Raw genomic sequence first — 22,182 nt, 5'->3', positions numbered from 1 at the left:
CGGCGCGTAGATCTGTGCGCGCGAGCGCGGGTTTTTCAAACGTGATTGATGGGTTTTAGAGGTTGGACGTGGTGGAGGAAGGACGGCCGAGTTATTAGATTCGAATTATTACGATAGGATATTTTTTTCTTCTTCTTCTTCTTCGTCTATGTGAAATAAATGCATGCATTATAATAACTTCGAGGAAGGTGTGATCTATAATTAAGTTGAAGTAATTGTATTGAGTTCCTGGGAAAGTTTGGCTTTTGATTTCGAGAAGATAAAGAAGTGATTTTAAATGAGTTGTGCATTATGCTTAATTCCTTTTACGAGGATATAATATTTATATCCCTTTTTTATCTTACTCTTATCTATCTAGGAATCAATATGGATTAAGCAATTATAATAATTAAAAATAATTATAAGCTAGTCTCGATTCATTTCTGTAGCGAGTGATATATTAAATATATAACCGAATTAATTTATTTTCACGCTTGTTATTCGCAAGTAGATTTTACAAATTACTCATTCTAATAAAAGAATTTATCTGTTATCGATATTCTGTTCTTCGCGTTTATATGTAAATAAGCGTGTCGATTTAACGAGTTAAGTTAAAAAGAAAAGAAGGAGACCTGAATTTTAGAATTAATTGGAAATAATTAACGAATTTTAATTGATTTGATTGAAAGAAAAAGGAAAGAAAACTCTTGTAAAATTACAACAGACTCATAAACATTATCAAGAGTGAAGAGGGAATCTAATCGCGAGGACTATGAATCGTGACGCGCCAAAGCCGCGTTCTATCATCGCGGAATCATATTATTATTGAAGCTCCACGATACGATCCACCGTGTCGACGAGGTAACACTTTGTAAAGGTGTCAGGTTTCTCAATTACCTGTTGCGTAACTCTTAATTACGATGCCGCTCGGCGTGCGATAATTCGTTACAATGTATGCTCTTGTGGCCGAGATGCAACCGCTACTTACCCACACGCGAACACACGTGTACACATATTCGACGAATTTTCGAGCCTCCGCCATCCTTGGAGCGTCGCAAGGACACCTCTGTCTAGCTGCTATTATTTCACCAACAGCGGTCGTGATTCGCCTAAATAATAAAATATAGCCGGATATACGGTTGGCCATTTAACCAGAGAAGGAGGAAGAAAAGAAGGAAAGGAAGAAACGCGATTCGATTCGAATCTTGTTCGATATTCCTGAAAAGTGAAACTGCGCTGTAGTTCAACGAGAATTCATAAATTTGTCGACGGAGTAATTTATTAAAATCCACGCGCATACGTATATTTTATATGTATATCATCGTGGAGGGAACAGGTATGCGTGTGATATAATATCGCGGTCCACGAAAGGAGGACCTATTCGCTAGAACCACCGTTAGAGAGATAGAGGCGCGGCAAGAAGAGGCCTTTATGATCAACTCTCGTCTCGCCTTTCTCTATGGGAAATGGCGTTTTAATTATTACCCGGCGCATTAACCCTCGCTAACCCATCGTCACGCACCTGCATTCATGCGCGTGCCCTCTTGCGTGGGTGTGCGCGATTCCACAGCGAAGATAGTCCTTTGTGAAAGAATTCTCTGATTTTCTCGTCGATCGTAATTTTATATAATGGTATATAAGAAAATGGGTATAAAGAGATTGTAAACATCTAATTGTCCCCTTCTTTTTATTTTTTACATTTTTTCACGGGGATAAATAAAAAAATAAAATTTCTTGTAACGAATCTGTAATAATAATTAATAGGGGAATAGACGAGAGAAGATGAGCGTGGATATTGGTGGATTAAAAATTATTTCGCGCGTAAAGAATTCCATTGGAGGAAGAGAGTTGCTCGAGGATAAGAAAGAGATAAGAAAGATACGTTATAAAACATTTCCAAACTCTTGCCTCACGTCGTAACCGCGACAAGTTCCGAGTAAAACGCGGTTCAAGCAACTGTCCGGTTTCCTGCCGGCAATTACACGATCATTGAATCCACTAACCGTCGACTATGTTAAACAGGTCGCCAATAAACGCCCACGCGGTTGCGAATCGCCGGCGGTTACACGCGCCAACGATTGACGACACCTTCCGAAATCGTCGTTCTATTACGATTCTAACGACTGGTAAACCACGAGGTAAAGTGATTTAAATTGCTGCACCATAAGAGGTAAGTAGATACTTTTAAGATTTATCAGGGAGTTCTGATTCGAATAATCGTTTCTCACTGGGGTATATATCCTAACTCTCGAGTTATAAAATTCCTTGTTGTCTGTATTATCTGTATAAATAACGACGAAATTTCAACGCAAGATTAAACTTAACATAATCTTTATCGACATTCGTTCGAGATATCTTCTCTCTCGATTTTGCAATTTTTCCACTCCGTAAAAATTAAGATTCGAATCGATCACCATTTATCAAGAGATATATATATATATATTTCTTTTCTTTTTCCTTACTTATAGATAATCGTCCTCCAGATATCCCGAGTTAAATCTGAGGCGAAGTTGAAATGGTAGCGGAGGATTGAATGGAGGATTCTGGACATGAGCTTGTTCGTTCCGAAAGAAGTCCGCGAGAGCGGAGAACACGGTGGTCCGTGGCGATGCAAATGCAAATGAGCCAGGTCGGCCCATATAGCGGGCGTGCATAGTGGGTCACATTAATCAGCCGGGCCCCACCGGCCAAATCACTCGCTTTTTAGGCCTCCCTTTAGCCTATCCTTTAGCTTATGGGGGGGACCATCGGGCCCTCCTCCTTCCCCGCCGCGAGGATCCGAGTGTCGCAAATATTATCGCGGGATTCTGTACGACCGGTTTTCTGCCCGTGTCCCTTTTCCTCGAGATAATGGCAACGGGCTTAAAACGAAAACCACCACCACCACCCGAACCCCACCGTACTGGTATGCTTGTTCGTCTCCTCGCCAAAATACTTTGTCTTCCGTCCCAGACCAGTTTTGTAACTATTTGTTTCGCCTTCGTTCTCGAATTCCTCCCCTCCAACCTTCCCAGATTCCGACGAGAGCGTATCCAACGAAAGGCACGAGCCGGGTCGCCTCCACTTTTCGCCGATTTCGAGGGGTATAATGGGCACGACAAAGTATCCCTTTGAACGATTAATCTTATGATCTTTGCATATATATATAGATCGTGTGATGAGATCAAATTCAATGTAAATTTTTTCGTTTCAGATTTCGTTTGATGTGAATCAAATTATTGAGAATTGGAAAGATACGTTTCGATTGAATTTTTACGACAAATTATTCGAAAATAATATTTGATTTATTAATTAATTATAGTTTCATTCAAGTTCATAAAAATGTATATAAAATTTTTAAAAATAAGATTTTGAAAGAGAAAAATGATAGATATTATTTTACGAAATAATAAATATTCATTTATTAGATGTATTAGAATTACAATATTTTCAAATTCAATCAACATAATAGAATGGATATTTCTTCCAATTCCGATAAAAAATTGGACTCTTGCGATATACTTGATCCCATCGCTAGTTGTATTTATATGCATTCGAATTCCTTGGAGAATTTCGGCGAGTCTCGCGTGCACCAATTACACGAGTAAAGTATCGATCGAATTGGAGGAGTTCGGTGAAAAATTTCCAGCATTTCTGTATCGAGCCAGCTCTCCGCAATCATTGGACGGCGCTTAAGCCGTGCATGCGCTCACGTACACGCGCGTGTAACAGCGACCTGCCACGAGCAGGTTGTACTTACAGGACCGTATTCGGCGCCACTTAAGCGCCGACAAACTTATCCGTAACTACTCGGAGATCGGCTCTCTCTCCTCTGAACTTCTGCCGGGTACCAGGCCGAACGGGTGAGCAACATATCGAGAGCAAACGGCTCTTCCGGAACTCTTATATGGTAGGAGAGTTAAGTACGGACTCTGGGAGTCGGGAATAATTCTGCGGGAATGGGCAATGGGTGAGTATCGAGAGAGAGAGGCGGTCGGAGTCGCAACGGTGGAAATCAGGGGAAGAGGAAAATGATGCTTTAACGAAGCAATAACGTAGGTAAAGAAAGGGTTATAGACTCGTAAGTGGCCACTTAAGAGAAGGTAAATGAAAACTTCCCCCGTGTAACGGTCCGCTTCGAGCTTCCAATTGTTGAATCGAAAAATCGATGCCCGGCGATTCGTATCCCCCTTCTCGTGCCATCTTTTTACTATTGCGTATATACTGGGTGGTCAGTTTCAACGGGGACGAATCGATATTGTGTCGTGAAACGGAGATTTTTCATTTCTTTCATTTTCAAATGTTGCTCCCTATTCTTTTTTTTTTATTTAAAGGAGGAAATTCAGTCATTTGGAATTAAATGTAAATGCGAAAACGATGAAAGAAATAAGCATATCTATTTATGTATTGAATTTCCTGAAATCATTTAATATTAAACGTCGGCCAAATTAATATGAAATTACCAAAAATTCGTATTCCGAGCAGTTAAATACCCTTTATCCAGAGTCTTCAACTCGGGAGGAGTGTTTATTTCCTATTCGAGACGAGGTATCGCACGTATTTCTTCACACAGGCAGTGTCCTCTCCCTAAAGAATCCTTAACACCGTCCCATTATTCTCATTCGCCTTGTCTCGGGACAAAGCGTTCCTTTCCCCCTTAATAGTCGCAGATCTGATTGCGAATCGTACGAGCTCGTTTCTCCCGTGAGCTTCTTGCAAACGATTATTCCAAAAAAGTCCCTTCCGATTACGCGCACTTAATAGGACTCGGACTCGCACGGTAATTGCGGGGTTAACTGATTTTTAATGACGGGTCTGTCGATCGCTACCGCGACCACACCGCGCTTCTTGTTCTCCTTTATGCTCCCCACCTTCCTTCTCCCTCCTCCCGCGTCCTCTCTTTCCCCTTTCATTTCAACGTTGATCCTCCTCCCTTACGAATCCTCCTCTGCTGATTCCTCTTCTTCCTCTCTATACGGACTTCCTCTTATTCTGTATTCCCGGTTTTTTCGACTACGTTTGGTCGGAACGATCGTTACCGTGCCGTGGCAACCGGTCACGTATCGTTTATTAAACCGCGTTACGAGTTTTTAATACCACCACCATCCCCAGAAAAATTGAGACCAACCGCGTTGTTATTATCCCCCTGTCCGATCTTTCAAAGACTTGTACACTTCGATTACTGCTAGGCCGTTTAAACTTCTCTCTTATAGGATGTTCTCTTTTGAGGGAACGTGATCAAATTTTTTTATAGGAATATTTCAATAATAATATTGTTTTTCGATTTTGCCAAAGGGATGATCTCTTAAAAACTCGTAAGACAGCTTATAAAAAGTTATTTTATTATCTATCTATATCAAGAATAAATGATTTTATATTATAATTCTCTCTTTTATTACAATTCTATTTTATTCTAATTCCCATTTTATTTTTTTCAGGGGACTGTACTCTTCCCTTGAATGGGGAAGGTAACGGAGGACATTTTATACCAGAAAATTGAGACCAACCGCGTTGTTATTATCCCTTGTCCGATCTTTCAAAGACTTGTACACTTCGATTACTGCTGGATGTTCTCTTTTGAGGGAACGTGATCAAATTTTTTTATAATAATATTTCAATAATAATATTGTTTTTCAATTTTGCCAAACTCTTAAGGGATGATCTCTTAAAAGCTCGTAAGACAGCTTATAAAAAGTTAATCTATATCATTTAAAAAATAATCGTTATAATTCTCTCTTTTATTACAATTCTATATTCTAATTCCCATTTTATTCTTTTCAGGGAACTGCACTCTGAAAGGGGGAAGGTAACGGAGGACATTCCATAAGTGATAAATTAAATCGATAGCCCCCTTTCCCCCTCCATCAAGAGATTTCAACACGTCATTTGCTACAACAGATTATTACCAACGATCGCCAACTCGTTAGGCACCGCGAGATAGTACGTAAGTACATGCATTTGCCATTTCTCAAAGTTTTAACTTAAGACCTCGCGATTTACAATCCTACGAGGCGGTTCGCGATCCCCGGGTTCGTGTGGAAAGAGCAGGATCTATTAAGAGCCCGCGACTTGGAAGACCCCGAGTGGCCCCCGCAGGACTAAACTATCGGCAAAATATCGCTCTTCTATATCTTTAACAAGTTCCCTGCCCGTAATCACCGTTCCGGCATTGCCTCCACGTCAATAAATACAGAGTGTGCCGAACGACACGACGTTTCGGTTACGTAATCGTTATTGCAACGCCGATGTCCGTGACTGGTCTCTAAATTATTAAAACATCCTATCCACGACAACACGGTGTAGACGACATAGCGTAACATTTATCACAGACGATGTTATTCGTGCTAATATATTAAGGCTCATTTCCAATTCAAGGATTCGAGAGCACGCAAACACCGCGGTAGGGAATAGGCTTCGTATTAATACAGATGTTCATAAATAATACGCGTTAATGTATTTTCGAAATATCGCCGTTGCTTTTCTGGAGGAATTTGGATAAACCAGTTACTAAATCACGCCGATAATTCTTCTCTCACGCCGGTAATTCGGGATTGGAAAAAAAAAAAAAAAAAAAAAGAAAGGAAGGAAATTTGAATTCTTGGTGGATCGACTTAATAATAAATTGTTTTTGCAATTATTAAAAGAAATTTTACTTTTGTGTAAAAATTCCACGAAAGTAATTATTTCTTTGGAATATTTGGAATGTTAAAAACAATGACAAAATAGGTTCTCTCTACCAACAATTCTGCTTTTGTTTTTACAGAGTTTGTAAATTTTGTTGTAAAAATTACAGTTTACAAATATGTTATATAATGAAACAGAGATCTTTTCAGGAACTTGATGAATACTTGATGAATTCAAGGATGTTCTACATCTGACTCTACTTTGGAAAACTGTTTCCTCTTATTTGGCAATAATTTTCACGTTCTACAATAATTTATCCGTGATGAAATATTCAGAGAGAAATATTCAATCCTTAACTATTCTTAGATATTTTTTTAAGACGAGGAATAAACGATAACAAAGTTGCATAATGTAATTATCATTACATAGCGTCCGTTTGCGTCTTTTCTAATTTGCGTGGGCGTTCTAGGAAGTCGAGTAGATCCGTGACTTTTCAGACCTGTAAATTCGCACGATACTTTCGATCATGACGGTCATCCGGTATTGTTGTTTCTTACGTAGAACGCGAAATCATTGCTCAGAATAGTGATTAGAATATCGTGTCACGTTGTTCCATGATAGTTGGAACTTCGAATCTACATTCATTACGTTGATTCGCCTGTATTCATTATTTTGAGGAATACGTAACAACAATTAGTAGAATAATAATAACGGATAGTTCGAATTGTTTATTAAGATAATTTATATATAGCGTCAGATCAGTTCCGAATGATAATTTATTGTTGCTAGCTAACATATTTCTTACGAGATAAAACGTTCATTAAATGAATAAGCAATTTTCGACATTGAAGATTGTAGCATAAAAATAACAAGTATTATATTCTACATAATACTTTTAAGATTTCGGAAATTTTTCCAATTATAAATTTTTTTTTATATTTTTTACAAACAATAGAAAAATTTTGATCTTTTCAATAGGTATTTCATCTCCTGTATTCAATTCTATGCATCTCGTTCTCTGTATTTTAATTTTTTATCAATCCTTCATTCTTTTACGATAATGGTACCGGAAATGATTCTCGATTTTTTTTTCTCATCATTCGCGGACTTTTTGCGCAGAGGATTAAGAATTTATTGAATATGGCGCCAGATCGACCAACAATGTAACGAAAATCATACTCCGATACATCGACATACACGTTATTATTTTAATGTGACTCGTTGACTAAGCCCGAAGAAGATGGCGAAGAACCTCGAAATCCGGTTGCTGAAATGAGCCATTGTATTGTCACAAAATGTATCCTCAGAAAGCTAGCTGCTACCGTGCGAATGTTGCGACACAATAATCGAAATAATGCACATATTGATACGAAACAAAATATTGAAAATAAAATAAAAATAAAAGAAACGATCGAACGAATTTCATAAGTCCTGTTTCTTCATATCTGATTAAATATGAAAGAAAATATGAAAGATTTACTCGAACTTCATTAAGGAGAAAGGATTCATGGAATTTAACAGTCGTTAATTGGAAATTGCATACAATTTTGTTGAAAATTGGAATTAGTTTTTGATATGGATTATAAATAATATGCAAACACTTGGAATAATATTATAGAAATTTGATAAAAATCAAGTTAGAGGAGTTGAGTATTTATGTTTCAATTTTTTCAAGTCGAGTAATTTTCGAAACTAAATTCATTTAAAATTTCTCAATTTTTAAACATAATAATAACGTCTTGCACGTGTTGTATCGAAAACAGCCTCAACAAATTAAACCAGCAACCAGATAGATAGTATGCAACGAAGAACGATACGGCAATAAAAAAGAGGAACATCGTGCCTGAACACAATTAATAAACGCGTGATAACCAGCGCCGAGCAAAATCCAGAACATTTATGAGAATTCCCCCTCCCCCCTTCGAGCGCAACCAACCAACCCATCTTCGTTAATGCATCAAAGTGGCCTGTTGCATCGGCAACGAGCGAGCGAAAAAAAGGCGAGGCCGCGTTATTAACGCCAGTACACGGCCGAGAAATAAAACAAATTTCGTACAGCACACGTACGGCACGTCAGAGGCCGTGTATGCAAATGCTGTACGGAAGAGGAGCATAAAGCGGCCCAAACGATAAAATAAATCGTAGAGGGCGCACGCGATTCGACGCGCCGCGCCATAGGCAACCACCGCGCCGCCCGATATACATTTAAACGACATAGTAGTCGCACGAATGAAACTTTATGGATGCTATTAAGCGGCACCGAGGCAACGGTCGAAGATGAGGGCCGATAAAGACGTTGTCAGCCACCACCAGCCTTTAACAGCCCTCCCCTTTTCGGGGAGGGCGAGTCTTAAGCCTTTTTCGGGACGCCTCTCTCTCGTGGCCTCTGACTGGGCGTTAGTCAGGATTAGAAGGGTTCTTTGCCTCGTCTCGAAATTCGTTAACGCGAAGATGTATTCACGGGGATCGGTCGAACGAAGTGGGACAAAGGAAAGGGAGCGGAGTGGTGTAGAGTACGGGACGGATAGATGGATCTCTGTGTGCGGTGAAAAGGACGCATTCCAGGAGATCGAAAGGAGAAGGCGCGAGGAGAAATATTTAGGGCTCGTCAGTATAATCACGCCGTTCGAAGGTATATTTTATTGCCAGCCTCGTGGACACCATACGGTCACCGACAGCGATGGGATCAAATTCAACACGTATTTGGACGTAGATTTAGAAACGTAAGATACGATGGTTCACTACGAAATTTATGTATTGGAATTTTCTAAAAGTAGTAATCCAACGTATTTTATGAATGTACAATTTGTACTAAACTATCGTCAATTAGAATCTATTCCATCAATTTGATTCTCATATAGAAAGTTCTGTTTAAACATCATTTAATTAAAATATCATTATTCTTTTTTTTTTCTTTCAAAATACTTATAACTTCGATTTGTCACTAATCAAATTTGCTCGCGATACACTTGATCCCATCGCTAGCGCTGGTTGCGATCGACAGGTGCATCTATTGGGTCTGAACCCGCAACAACGATGGTTAAAAACACATGCGAGTTCGTGGTTTCGATTCTCTTCCAAGCTTCTTGTCCTATTATTGACACGATGAATATATCGAATATTACGAGAACAGGCTGTAGGATGTGTGCTACGTTTATGGAGCGTCCGTGACATCGGAAGGCTTGATGAAAAGAATATTACGAGACTTGCGTACAGCATCAGGGGAGTATAATTAAGACGGTCGGTCAAACAAAGATTAATGACGATGGAAATAAGTATATCCCTTTGAGGGACCCGGAAACATTGATGAAGCGAAACGAAGGCGATTCGCTTCTGAAGAGATGACGCTTCTTTTGAGATCGATGATGATAATGATTATCGATGTCTCGTAATTCACACGTTCTCGTTCGAGCCTCGATTTTATCACGCGTTTCGCAACTCGAGTTTTTGAACGTTTCATTTTATTTCGAATAAATATGCGCTATCATTTTACTTTCAGTGAATTTAAATCACAAATCATGTAATATGTTTACGCTTTTACTCTTACTCTTCTTTTTGTCGCTGTTATTAAAAATTCTTCTTATTGCTTTTAATCACGATACTTTAAAAGTTTAAAAGAGGAATTTTAATATTGAAAAAAAAAAAGGAAAAATGAGAAACGTTTTTTATTTTCAAAAATTACAGCGCTTAAAATTTCTTTCGTTATCAAATCGAAAGAAATTTTTGTTTAAATTACCCCTGGTGGGACTCGAACCCACAATCCCCGGTTTAGGAGACCGATGCCTTATCCATTAGGCCACAGGGGCTGTTGTCGGAGGAATTTTGAAAATTAGAAGAAAAGATTTGTTTAATTTTACGTTACAAATTAGATGTTTTTTATTGAAATAATAACCACTTAATGAATGATCGAAGGAGGAGTGATTTCTCATCAATATTGTAATTTTATGTACGGCAGAAGATATAAAAAGGACGTTTCGTATAATTTTTGATAAATGAAATTCCAAGAGGATTATATAAATTCCATCTTTCGTTTCTTTTTTACTTTTTATTTTTAAAAGAATATCACCTCGAACGGAAATCAGGAAACATTTATTTTTTACATTTCCAATATTCTGGCGCGTTATTTATTGAACGTGTTTAATGAAAATATGAATCGTGGATAAATCCGATTCAAGATCAATCTCAACGAATCTTCAAAACTGTTAACATCGTTATCGACTAATATTAATATCCTCGCCGTCCGATTTACACGAACTGGACACGACGAGAAATCTCGCAATTAATCAGCAATTTATTCCAATATCCACCAGATAAAATCTATTACTTTACGCGTTTACGTCTCCTCAAGTAAATCGTCCCCTTTTCATGTTATTTTAAATTCCAACCGTTAATCGATAGAAAGCGGAAAAATGAGGGAATTCACGGATTAAACATGGCCGTCCCACCGTCCGTGGTGTCACGGACAACGAGGACAAGTGGCACGGGATCCTGGCAGTGCTAGATGACCGGTTAAAGGTCCGCACGCAGAGGAAGGATGCGCGCGAGCCGAGGAGAGAGAAACTAGTCTCGTAGCCGCTTTTGTCCCTTTCGTTTCACGGCCACCCTCCTCGCTCGTGCGCGCTCGCTTTCGACCGCAAAACTCGTCCCGGAGCTTTCCACCGCTAATCGACTTAGGTAGGCAACCATATCCCGTGAGTAATATCATCACATTAACCCCGGGTCCGTCGGTTGCACGCATAAATAGAATCGTCTTTGGCCTGCGAGCGCGATCTCCTCCGCGCGGGCACCTCGGCGGAGGGTTAATATAAATGCGTGTGCGCGAGGGGTCAAGTCCCCCCTTTACGTTAGATTGATACTTTACGCGACCTGGCCGCGGGAACACGTACACGGTGGTCTGCGAAAATGTGCGGGAAGATCGTTAAGGATGGTGCGCGTGAGCGCCGGGTGAGTAATTGATTTTAAACTGCGCGACACTTTATGCTCGATTCGCGAATTACACGGGTATTCACGTGCACGCGATCGGTCGAGAGAATTATTTATCGTTGGACGGATCGAGGATGAAGATCCAATTTCACGAAGATGGAACTGTTTGATTGTCTCGAAAGTTTTTCTCTCTAGGGAAATAAAATTACGATCAACGTTAGATCGTTTTAAAACGATCCAAGTATAAAAATTCCATCTTCCTGAAACGTAATTTTTACGCATATACATATTTTTCCCAAACGATTGAATTGAATGAAGCTTCAAAAATTGGACAAATTTGGAATAGTTTAGTTTGCAGAAGTAGTAGAAAAGTATCAATCTAATTTTTCAACAAGACTAATATTTAATATAAAGAAATGTCCAAATATATTTCAATTCCTCATTTTATCGTCTGTGAATAATTCGATTACATATAAGATCGTTATTACGAAGTTGAATCTGGCAATTCGATCGTCCAAATATAATTCGCCGCATAGGGCACGTCTCAATTACGCGAATCGATTCAGCTTCCATCGCCGGGGACCACCGCGACGACGTCGTTAGGAAATGTCACAAATTGGTCCAATTAGCGTCCCCATTCGTGGCGTAACGAGCTTGAATCGCGGACAGATCACGGGCAATTAGTCGTGCGATTCGTCTGGAGACCCGGTTGTGGAAAGGTAGAAAGAATGCGCCCCCTGGAACGCATCGAAATGATCGGGTTAATCGGCGGTGCTGTCTCGAAGGAGAAAGTAATGCAAAAAGAGTGCAGCAAGGGGCGATGAGGCGGAAGACACGCGACGCGTGTGCGTCACGTAGATTCATGAAGGAACGTTCAATGATTATCCCGATGGTTTAGAAAGTCGCGTGATCCAAGAGGGAAATGGTAAGACTATTATTTGATTTCGCCTTGAATTTAAATAATAGGAGAATTAGCGGAATTTATTATAAGCCATTTCTTTCTCTCATATGAATTTCTTGGAACGTTTTCATCTTACGAATTTCATTATAAATTAAACTGTTATCAATATAATATAACGAGATTAAAAATTTGTTATTATTCATTATTCAGGATTAGCAATAACATTCATTTCTGTAAAATATATCGAAGTGTTTCTAAATTCGATTTAGATTCACAAGTATGTATTATTATTTTAGAATTTAATCAGACACGTTTGCTAATTTTCCAACTTCTATTAGAAGATTCTTTTCAAATCCAAATCATCGTTGTTTCGTATCATATTTCGTATTCCCCAAGATCGTTCGATAATTCGATTCGATCGGTATCATCTTAGACCGTACGTTTGCACTCGTTTATTTGTATCGCGTGTTTCCTTGAGGCCGGCCTTTTACGTAATCCTCCCACGCGGCGCGGCCACGAGAGTGGAAAACGAGTTTCGAGCGGGGAATTAGCCCGAGAGGAGATGTGCCCGTGTGTATCGGCTCATGTGTATCACCGCGATGATTCATAGATTTCGAGGCGTACTTTCCTGCCGTCCCACATATCCGTATCCACCACGTGCGGATGTAAAATTGCACCGCGGAGGAAAAAGAGTGTGTAGCAATCGTTTCGCGCGCGCCTTCGCGAGGATTGCCGCGTGCACGCGCGTTCCACGACTCGCAATCGCTGCATTTTCGTACGAAACACGAGTATTTATATCCTATCCGACGGATCAATTCCACCTTTCCAGGCTTTTCCGTCCCGTAAATCGACGATTTATTTCGGTTTATGGATATGTTGATTGACCGTAAACAAGATAATCATTATCGATTTCGTATTTGCTAGTTGAGATTGATTAGATCGTTGCCGATTTCAATATATAGTCGAGTTAGAAAATATTCGTTTTCCATCGAGTTTATTCTTCAGAAAAGATTCTCTGAAATTTTGTTCGATAAAAGAGAAAAAGTTGCGGACAAAGTTCCTCCGTCAGAATCTATCTCGACTTAAAAGCATCTTCCAATGTAAACAGTTCAGGTATCGGAGTTTTAAAGCACAATTCTGGAACTCGTAAATTCTTCTCACGATCCCTTCGGAAATCCCTTTCATCTCGAAGGTGTCAATAGTTCCTGACGACGAAAGAGAGTGAAAAAAAGAAAAAAAGAAAAACGTTCGTTCGCAAGAAATCAACGATCGTTCGATCAAAATGAACTTGAACGAAAGCGTCGATTATTAGATATAATGATTCATCGTGCTGTGATATCCTCTAACTCTCAAGCAAATGGAGATACCAACGATCATTGGCCCGGATTTCGAATCCACAGTGTGTTACGTGGTTAACTCTCCGAGTACGCGCGCGGCTATGAAGACGAATCCAGACCCCGACAAGGAGGATCCTGAGACAATGGGCGGCCGATTGCGCAAGATCTCCTTCCGCTGTCGGGCCACACTGTGCTCCTCCGTGCACGAGCCACGGATAGTGTCGCAATCCTGGCAAAAGGCAGGATGTCGACGAGGCTGCCTGGTGCACGGTTCTGTGCCCATGCCGATCCTGATTCCGTTTGGACATCCTTTCGGTCTCCCCCGCCTTCCCCTCCACCACGTGTTGAATTGCGTCGTTCTCGGTAAACTTCTATTCAAATCCTTGGGGTCCTCCCGAGTAATTAATCAACAAACCGCGCGATCAGAGGTGAATTTCGTAACTCGGTTTCTAGGCTGTTCTCCCAGAAGGAAGGATTGTTTCTGCCCATTCTTTCTTACATTAATTCCACGATTCCTCGGTGTTCATCTGATAAATTTATTCCAAAATTTCAAGTTTGTCATCCAGGCTTTTCTTCGATTAAATTCTTGCGCCATTGTGATTCAAGAGAGAGATTCTTAAGAATCTATAAAGAAAAAACCGGAATCGAAGATGCTCGAACCAGATCCTGAAAGTCTTAGCAAATTATTTTCGTAATATAACGAATTATCACGGAATCGTGTGCAGTGCATGCGGCTCGTGATCACGACAGGAGTAGCGTAGCCCGGGCAAAATCGTAAATCCACCAGAAACCGGTGGAAACGGGCGCGTTGAATATTCGATGAGGGTGTTACGAGTGTATGTTCACTACGTCCTAGATACGGTTATAGTCACGGCATTGTGCGCGCGTTCCTCTTACCTGGACCAACAATCGCGCGTCTCTCAGAGGCGGCCGGTAACCGGAAGCAAGACGGAAAGCGGGAGGGGTACTATAAAGAGGCTGCGTTTCCGGCGGCGGAATCGACAAGGACGAGTCGGGGCCTCGCGCCAGATGCATCCTTGGCTGCACAAGCTAGCGGTTTCTTTTTTACGTGCCGGCCGTTGGAAAACGGAACTTCGCGCCACGTTGAACACGAGTGTACACTCGTGCGACCTGTCGTGACGATGCGCCTCTTACAATATACGGATAATGCGGATTTTCGTAACGCAGTAGGAAAAGGGGGTCGCGAAAGATGGATTGACCGACGAGTAAAACCATCGCTGGCGGATCCCCCGCCACGGGGGCTTGGTTCAGAAACGGAAATGCTCGAAAAAAAAAGGGAGGGGAGAGAGGATGTGATAAAAAAGGATTGCGACGTCGCGATTATCTGCGGAGGATGATTGATCGGTTATCTTAAATGCTTGGGAACTTTTGTTAATTACGAGGATAATTAGAAAATGAAAGTGTAAGCGACTTTGAGCGTTTGATTATCTTTATTTCTTCGATATTAGTGCTTAATTTTGAGAAGTTCAGAAATGGAGATTCGAGCAAGTTTTTCATTATTTTGAAATTCCTTTTATGTCTTGGAAATCGAACTAAGTCAAGTGAACGATCCGATGTCGCGCAAAAACATGGCCTGTTTCCCCGAGTTCTTCGAATTATAATTACTCTTCTTTCGTTAAGGCTCGTTAAAAACGTCACCAAGAAAAGAGTAGTGAGTCGTAAAAGAGAAACTTTTCTTTCGAACAATCGAGGTGGGGGGATTTTCGACAGAGTTGGATCTCGATCCATGGCCACGTTTCTCGTATTCATGTATGCGGCCACGCCCCGCGCAGTACAGCGCCAAACCCGCTTCTTGCCCCAGCATCTGGTACACTTCGTTAGCGTGGACCGAACTAAAACCATCTCTACGCTGATTACACGCCTCCGTTGAAACAATATTTCGTTGGTTGAAAGAAAGGGACATCTACCTTTGAAAGAGTGGACGGATAACGAGTTAAATCGGATCAGTAAAAATTCAATCCGAATTCATTTCTATCTACCATCTCATTTTCAAGAGTTTCGTCTCGAGGATTTTGTTTTTGGAACGAAGCTGTGCTACCATTGTATCTCGTTTAGAATCACACAGAGACGAGTTAGTGAGATCTTCACTTAACGCTGTACGACGTCTCTCGGGATGGGATGAAATTAAAATCCGCTGGAGTTGTCGATTATATCTATGGGTGGAGAAAAATTACTCGAGCACGTTATTTCACAGAGTATATATGAAAGTATATGGATGACGAGATGGTCAAACATGTTGTCTCTGAGGAGCCCGTTTTAAACATTAAAAGTCCATTTAAAAAGAATTGTTACTTCCTTCTGTTAATATCGATTAAGTTATTATTATTCACGACATACTTACGAGGAGATTAAAGTCACTCGAGCATTAGAATATTTTATCGAATGAACGACGTATGGTATCGAAAAATTGACCAATTTTATTTGAGAATAATCTGAGAAACACGTTCCCCGGGAAAAAGTAAGGATTCATTTTAAGCGTATAAACTTCACTGTCACCAGATAACAAAATGATTTATCCCCATATACATAAAGGTTATTACTATCCATCCACTTCATTCCAGAAGCGCGCAAAGCGCGGTATATTTCACAGGCTGACAAATAGTCGACGTAAAAGTACGTTAACTAGTCCCGGCAAAAGGATGCTCGTATCTTTTTCCCCGCTCCTGATGAAGTTCTATCGAATAATCAACCGCGTTCTACCGCGTCAAGCTTCGTTGGAACGTTGCGTAATCAGGGAACATTTTGCCGCCGTTTCAAATGAACCGATCTTTTTGTTACATTTACGCAAACGGAATATGGCGGCAGGTTTTCTCGCGGTTTAATTGCGGTGAAAACCCCGCTCCCGATACCCTCTAATTTTCCCCAGCTAACAAGAGTAAAACCTCGGCTCGTAAGACTTCTCGTAAACGCTTCTCGTTCCTTGATTTACGTATCGTTCAGCGGCTCTGTGTCTCGAACGCGGATTTTTACGCTTCTCCTCTTCCTTGCGGAGAAAGCGAAACCAGCGTTTCGGAATATTTATCGACGGATAACGTTGCCTTCGATTGGACGATCGTTTCCTCGGATGGATCTCGTGATCGAATTTTTTCTTTTTTAATACTGAAGCTCAATTTTTTCAACGACAAGATTTGTTAGATTCTTAAATTATTATTAGCAAAATTTGACAGAAAGATTGGATACATTTTTTACATATCGACGCATGTGAAGAATTCTGCCTCTTCTCATTCCTTCTTGGGAATATTAGAATTACAATTACAATGTAATTCCTTGCGACGATTACCAGTCAAGAATTTATACCTTTTATCGAGAAGCTGGAAGGAATTCCGCTTCCAAATAGTTCGATTAACTTTTTCAAGCATTCCTTGACACGTCGTAATTCCTCGACGACGAGTTATAAGTTGGTATGTTTCGCACGTGCCGGCCATTGATCGAGGATGAAGGGACTCGGAGTGGACTCGGGTCCAGAGGAATTACTATTCGTTTCTTCGTGAACGGAGGAGGGGGAGGGGGTTTGGAGATAGGGACACGGGATGCCTCGCATGCCGTCGTGTCGACCGAGAGATTAATGGCGCTTTAATAACGTTAATTGAAGCCCTTAGAAGAATCGATACGGCGCCGATCGGACCGGTATCGTTTCGAGATACCGATCGATCTTATGATAAATAGTCAGCGGCACTGCGGGCGACCGCTCCGACGCCTTCGCCCTCGGATGAGCACTCGATCGGGGGAACCCTTGCTTGCCCTTCCATTTCAACTCTTTTCTTTTATTTCCAGCTGGAGTGAGCTCTCGATCTCTTATCCCCCTTTTCATCCTAAGTATCATGGCGCGAGTCCAGCTGTAAAAGAAAGAAAAAGAGACGGGGGAGGGGGAGAAAAAAAAAAAAGAAGAAGGAAGAGGCAGGAAGAGCGCTCTCTTTGTGTTTCTCATCCTTGTTTCCGATCGGCCTGCGCCTTCTTGTTTCTTTTTTTTTTTTTTTTTTTCTTTCAACGTGTATCAAGGACGTTTACTCTTTCGCGATAGATAGACCTTGTTACATGGTAAAATATCAATCCGTTAATTAAGAGTAATTGGATGTTAACGAAAGATAATTTTAAACGTGTTGGATAATTATTATTATTATTATTGTTATTATTTTTTTTCTTCTTCTTTTTGCTCGAGCATTCAATTCGCAAACAGTTATTAAATTTTAATTTTATTATGCGTAATTAATGTAACGTCTTATTAACAAGGTCGATGAATTTATGAGTTCTTTTACAATATATAGTTTCATGGATGATAATTAAATAGCGGAAATTTATGCATTTATGGAAAGAACTAAGTTGTTCCACAGAATCTGCAGAATGCATAAGATATTAAAGGATTTTTATTTCAATTCTATTTTTGCTATTATGGTCGTAAAAAAATTTAAAATTCGCATAAAAAATCTGCAATTTAACAAGATATGAAAATATAATAAGCGATCATTGCGCAAGAAAATCTCATTGTTGGTTGTCCACGCGAACGACAATAAGTTTGAAGGATTTTTTCCCAACTATTTTTACAAATATTAACATGTGGACACAACTAACCAATAAAATTTTCTCTCGTAAGGATCATCTGTATTTATAAATATTCCAATTATCACTCGAATGATTTCATTTCCTATAATCCAATCACATTTCAATTCGACGCTCTTCCACCCAACACGCCTAACGATAACGAATCTCAATATTTGCGCATGAGAAATGAATCGAAGTGAAACTTAAACGAAACTTAAATTTAAACGAAAACAAGAGTCAAACAAATCGCTCGTTCGAGATTCGCATGGAAAAATGGATTGCACGAATGTTGGCGCTCCGAATCCTTTCCATCCACTTACATCCTCGTGTTGCTGAGGATGAGCTCGTTTAACTTGAGATTCGCCTCGCAATCAACACACGAAACGCGCGTAATCCTTTCTAATCTTGATAAACGGGCCGGCAAGGATGGAGCCCGCGATTCGAAGTGTCGGCACCCGACCATGACCCGGCTGCAATAAAACAGTCGAACAATAGACAATGCCCGATCCCATGCTCCACATACGCAAAAGCACGGCAGGCACGCGCTAATGCTCCAACCGTGCATAGACACGCGCGAAAGGTGATTGCGTGCTCCCTGCGTGCTCCAGCTACGCGCGAGGACGCGACCTCCTCCTCCTCCTCCTCTCTCTTTCATACTCCCTTCTGCCGAACCATTGTCGCTAATTGTCGTGTCGTAATCGCGCATTGTCCCCGGATTAATCGTCATGAGAAAACGTTTTCAGAGTGCGCGCGTTTCCATTGTTGCTCGAGGGACCAGGGGCTCGGTGAACACGGTGAACCGTGGTGAGTTGCGCTATGCTTTTCGCGTTGCAAGTGTTACACGGCCTTATATACAATTCGGTGCAAGAAAGCGATAGACGAATAGGTGGGTGGGTAGGTAGGTAGATAGGTAGTAGACGGATGGACGGACGGATGGATAGGTGTTTCACGTAGGTAGTAGACACTCTCCTCCCTTGTGTATCGCGTCTCGTGCATACGTGGCCCCCGTGAAATCGATTCTCAATGGGGCGGTGACGCTCTGGAGAAGAGGGGAAACTATTCGAGTGAGTTTCCACCGCGGCGAAAGATCGCCTTTTGTCCCGCTCGTGGTCGAGATCGTTGTCGGCGTGAAAATTACAGCACGCCGCTGTCGCTGACGGATTGACAGTAGGCGCGCGATAGGAACGAGCCGGTGTTTCTTTTCTGTCGCCGCGACTCGGTTACGTCTGTATCAGGGCTTTAGGAGAGAGAGACTGTTTTGTAATCGGCTTTTGAATGCGTTATTAATCGGGGAACGAATCTCTCTTTGTTACGTCTATTCAGTGATTCTTGTTGATATCGAATGATTGTATTTATATATTATTGGAGATTTGAAAGGGGAATGATTAAAAAATTATTTCTCATCTCACGCTCCAAATTACACGTTCGTATAGGTGTTGATCAAAATTATCTTAACAAGGGATATGGATGGATGTGTAAAAGTTGTCGTCGCGTTGAAAATAAATCGGAAATCGGTATTGATCGGTTTTGGAAGGGTCGTGAAAGGCGCAGGCGGATGTATCGCGGGCTGCCTCGTGCCACCCACGCGAGGGCTTTTCACGCCTCTGACGCGACTAGTTCCTTTGCCAAGGCACCAAAAGCCGGTGTTGGCCCTTCGGATATCTCGGCCATGACAGATAACACAATGGCTCTAATACGGCGCACTGTGAAAAGGGTAAAGAGGTACCCACGACCACGGCGCCGATGAATGGTTGGCCCCGAGAGAGTGGTGGGGCTGCACCTATCTTATCGGATCTCCTTCGAGTTGCGCCGCATCGAGCAACTCTTTGACAGTGGTGCCCATTGTTCCTTCGACCCGCTCTCCCTTTCATCCCGTGATCCAGACTTGCTCTTATGATCTTACCGTTTATCCTCCATCTTCATTGTCTGTTTATCTTAATGACGCCCTGGCGAAATGTTAATTTCTGATGTCTCTGTCTATCGAAATTTTATTTTCTATCGTGTTATCGATTCAAGGATACTGAAACTACGATCTCTCTCGAATTAAAATTAGAATAATTGGAATCAGGATCGAGATCTATCGATCAGAAATTTTTCAAGAACTTTAAGAACCTGTTCTAAGACAATTCTGCGATTCGATGAAAGAAAATTATTATTCTTCTATTTCTCTCTTTCCTTCGATCGAGAAGGGGTTTCTCTTTCAACGACGAAAGAAAACTTTGCATATTTGTTATCCAATGCGTCTCGTTAATGTTTCGAACGTTTCCATAAATACTCGCGGCAATTTTCTCGCGGTGTCTCGTCTCGATATCGAGCATCGAGCGTAACGCCTTCGATTACAACTATAATAGAACGCCCCCTCGGCCGTGCATCATCGGCGTTGAATGACTTAATAAAAGAATCCCGATTACGAGATTCCAACGGGCGAACAAAGGGGCGGCCGACCTCCCACCCGAGAACCATTCTCGAGGACTCTCTCGCGCGAGGAAAAGGCCTTTCCTGGCCAGCTAATGGCACGGATTTATGTGGGTTAGGGCGTCGACTCTCCGTATGCAAGAAAATCTCACTTGCTTCAGCGCGAGCACCGTGACTCATACGCGTCTGCCCACCTAATCCGGTGCCCGCTTGCTCGGTTACCACTTGGGCAGGGAAGGGGGGCTGACAGAGGAGGAAGAGGCACAATGAGAACGGGCGAGAACGACAAGTTGGACGCGAAACACAATGCGGGCGTGGGTCCTGGCATCAGGCAACTCGGCCAACGAGGCGAATCTCGCGGCAATTTTTCTCTCTTCCTTCCTCTACTCGTTTCACGCCACTTTCTCCTTTCTCCAATCTTCTTCCCTCCTTTTCTTTCCTTTTTTCACTTTCGTACGAATGTCGCGTTACCGTTCACTCAATTTTATGGGGCAATAAGAGAGAGAGAAGTTTTCGAAGAATGCGAATTTTCGTATGGAACAACCGTTTGCACCGTTTCGAAACGACTAGTCGTAGCTTGATCGAAGATGTTGATCGTGCGTTGATCGAGGATGTTGTCGGCCTGTTGTGCAAGGATTTTGACCTAGCTAAGCGAGCGCGCGGAGACGCGCTTCGCGCCCTCGTTACTTCGCGTGCGGAAAGCTCGCGCGGACCTTGAAACCGTTTTCCAACCATTGAGATCGGGCCACCGCTCTCTCGTTGCTCGACAGAGCGAAAACCGCACCGCGCGCTATTCTTGGGGAACGAGCCACGGCCTTTTAGACGCGGCGGCGGCCTCGTGCACGCTTTTCGACCACGCGATCACCTTTTCTGTTCGCATTTTGCACAACCGCGAAACGCTCTCAACAATCGATTGATAAATTGCACACGCTGGGGAACAGTGTCTCGCCATTTCTTCTACCGAAACATGGATTTTCGAGTTTCGAGCGAGCGAGTTAGTTAGTCGGATTGATTAATTAAGGCATCGATTTTTATCTCTGTCGACGATCTTTCCTGTTATTTTACCCGATAATTAGAGCGTGAAACTTTTGCAAGGTCTGGGTTCAAATCGATTAGATCTCTTAAAAATCTCGATCATCGAACGGAATTAAATTTATTCTCTTTTCTTCGCGGATATATATATATATATTTTTTTTTATCAGGCTCGATAAGTAAATCGGCGACAGTAGCCGGCGATGAAGACGGAGGTAAGAGAAAATTAGCCACGAGGCCGCGATATCGCGTGATTTAACAGAGAGTGTGGATCTGGTTCGGGGATCGGGGCCCAGGCCATATTTATCGATATCTGCGTCGCGTTAATCGTCCTTATCGAATCGGGTCCGCCGTTGGGTACACATGGCCGTTGTTATACGCCGATCGTCGGTGTTACAGTCGTGTACAGCGAAGAATGCCAGGTATACACAA

The 22,182-nt window shown here is 41.6% G+C and overlaps 1 non-coding gene across 1 annotated transcript; it reads right to left on the bottom strand.

Moving 5' to 3' along the window:
- Positions 1 to 10,315: 10,315 nt before the first annotated feature.
- Positions 10,316 to 10,388, bottom strand: TRNAR-CCU. The gene has a single exon. It is a non-coding gene; the product is annotated as a tRNA-Arg (tRNA).
- Between the last annotated feature and the right edge of the window lie 11,794 nt (positions 10,389 to 22,182).

Source organism: Apis mellifera, linkage group LG10 (genome assembly GCF_003254395.2).
Source record: "Apis mellifera strain DH4 linkage group LG10, Amel_HAv3.1, whole genome shotgun sequence".
Lineage (NCBI taxonomy): Eukaryota > Metazoa > Arthropoda > Insecta > Hymenoptera > Apidae > Apis > Apis mellifera.
Note: the sequence above shows the minus strand (reverse complement) of the source record. Positions and strands in the feature narration are given on the sequence as shown.